Below are 2,791 nucleotides of genomic sequence, written 5' to 3'. Positions count from 1 at the left end.
CCTGGGATATAAACATGTCCCCCGGAATAAGCTACTAGCGCGTTACCCTGAATAAACCATACGCTCGAACGCACCCAATTTCCCCACCAATTCTCTGAACAGGAAATTAACAGAACCCTCTTCAAATCACAAGGGGAAACAGGTACGTTTGCGAACACTTCTTTACCTTTAACCTAGCGATTACATACATTACGTTCTGGTGATTTTCTTCCATTACCTAAATGGTGAAACAAGATGCTCTGAGTTCAGGGTCTCAGGGGGTTGGGTTAGAGTGTGTGCTTGCGTGTGTGGTGTGCATTCATGTGTGTGCCGTGCTCCATCCCTGTTCCGCGCCGTGCTCCAGCCCTGTTCCGCGCCGTGCTCCAGCCCTGTTCCGCGCCGTGCTCCAGCCCTGTTCCGCGCCGTGCTCCAGCCCTGTTCCGCGCCGTGCTCCAGCCCTGTTCCGCGCCGTGCTCCAGCCCTGTTCCGCGCCGTGCTCCAGCCCTGTTCCGCGCCGTGCTCCATCCCTGTTCCGCGCCGTGCTCCATCCCTGTTCCGTGCCGTGCCCCATCCCTGTTCCGTGTTCACTGCTGGCTGTGAGTGTTAGTATTGTGAACGGTCATGTCCTTCCGGTAGTGGTGATGACTGACCCGGTAGAAGAGCTGCTCCAGTACCGACCGGCTCACGCCAGGCGTGGCGTATCCCTTGGTGACGCCGACGCATCGGAACCCCAGAGTCTGGTATAGCTGGTGAGCAGCCGGCGAGTAGGCCGTGGTTCCCAAGACGACAGAGAGGTAGCCACGGTCCGCTGCATATTGTAGAACCTTCCGCCGAGGGCAACGCCAACTCCCACGTTGCCGACAGCGCCGGTCCACCGACATGCGACGCAGCTCCACAGTGCCAGCTTCCCCCGCAGGGCACAGGCCGCCACTACACCCACCACACTGCCCTCCAGCACTGCAACCCACAGACAGGAGTCTGAGGGAGAAATAAGAGGGTGCAATTTGGAAATAGTGGGTAATATCAAATAATATCCTAATCCTCCCATTTAATAAAAGCTGATGTCATTGTCTATTGACTTTTATACTTTAAATGGATCCTTTTCTTGAAAGAGCCCAATCACTGACTGGTCATCCTGTTGGGGACAAAGACTTCCTATACTTTAATTTTCTATTGATGGGGTAGACCGAAATGAGCCTGGAGTCAGAGGGATCATGGTGACACATCCACAGGCACTAGCTGCCATTCTAGATGAGTAATTATATTCCAGAATGGAGACAGGAATGAAGCCCTGGTTTTATTTTACCTCCCTGCTCGTTTGTTTTTAAATCAGGCACGGAATCTTGTGTGAAATCTATTTTAATAAAATAACTATGTGCAATGTAACTAAACTAAAGCCAACTACACTCAAATAAACAAATATATAAATAAAACGAATGATACATGCATTTTTTTTTTTTTTTACTATTCGACCAAGACTATTACCTGGAGTTTTGATGTAATGTCCCTCGATGTCGCCCATATCCGTGAGTTTGGCGCGCTCCAGGTAACCAAGGACAACTCTCCTGCTGTAGTAGCAGCGCGCGCACAGGACAGCGAGAGGCACCAAACAAGTCAGCAAGAACGACTTGGTCGCAATAAAAGAAACAACTGCAAAAGCCGTGGCGGAGAATGGATGACTGAGTCATCTAAATGTTGACATACAATAGTCACAGGAAGGAAATGAGTTGGTACTATCGCAATCGAACACAAATGATGCCTTCTACTGCATTTTCCCCAAAATTATACTAAATAAAGCAATCAAATAACACAAACGGTATTGATGAAATGTCAAGATAGCCTATCTGTAAATTATTACATTTATAACACATTCTTCATTGTCAATCAAATAACACTGAAAACGAACCTTTTGCTGGAATAACAGTCAATATATAAATAGAAATTGATATAAGACCTATTTCTCCCTTACTTGTCATAGCGGCGTACAGGAGCAGGCTCTCGGGGTGATGTTTTAACCCTCTAAACGCGGTATCCGGAACCATCTCCATCAGCCCGTCAATGAATATGCGCTCGACGTCCGGATAGTCAGCGCTTTCGAATTTACGCACAACCACACGGTCCGTTTTAAATCCATTATTCCCTTTCTGGTTGCACTTTGTTGGCACTTGGTTGTTGTTGTTGTCTTCCATGTTATCTCACTCAGAAACTTGGTTGACGTCTCCCTGGGAAAAGTGAACTGACTCGCGTAAGTCGTTAAATACTATCACACCTTTTTCTTCGTCTATGAGGTTTAACGGCGGTTGGCATCCAATTTGTTGCATTACCGCCGCCTACTAGACTGGAGTACAACTCCCTTACACTTTGTATGAAAATTAAAAATGTAACAAATTAAATACCATACCATCTAACACTACTCACTCATTTCAAAATAATAGAAAACAAAATAACCACCCTAGTGCACTAATTAACCATATTTATTCCTACCTCAGGCCATCACCCTGAAAGGATGGGATATCACCACATAACACACCCTGTATCTCTTCTGATATCATCTCTCACACCAACACCTCTCTACAGCTGCCACCACCACTTAACACACCCTGTATCTCTTCTCAGGATCCCTCCTCTGTACTGGTACAGATCTACTAGTCACACCACCCCTCTCAGGATCCCTCCTCTGTACTGGTACAGATCTACTAGTCACACCACTCCTCTCAGGATCCCTCCCTCTGTACTGGTACAGATCTACTAGTCACACCACCCCTCTCAGGACTCCTCCTCTGTACTGGTACAGATCTACTAGTCACACCAC

At 47.4% G+C, this 2,791-nt stretch overlaps 1 pseudogene; it reads right to left on the bottom strand.

Moving 5' to 3' along the window:
• Window positions 1-410: 410 nt before the first annotated feature.
• On the bottom strand, window positions 411-2,496 carry LOC124030112 (annotated as a pseudogene).
• Window positions 2,497-2,791: the final 295 nt, after the last annotated feature.

This window comes from Oncorhynchus gorbuscha, unplaced genomic scaffold, assembly GCF_021184085.1.
Source record: "Oncorhynchus gorbuscha isolate QuinsamMale2020 ecotype Even-year unplaced genomic scaffold, OgorEven_v1.0 Un_scaffold_9279, whole genome shotgun sequence".
Taxonomy (NCBI): Eukaryota; Metazoa; Chordata; class Actinopteri; order Salmoniformes; family Salmonidae; genus Oncorhynchus; species Oncorhynchus gorbuscha.
The sequence above is the reverse complement of the archived record's forward strand: the minus strand, read 5'-3'. Positions and strand labels throughout refer to the sequence as shown.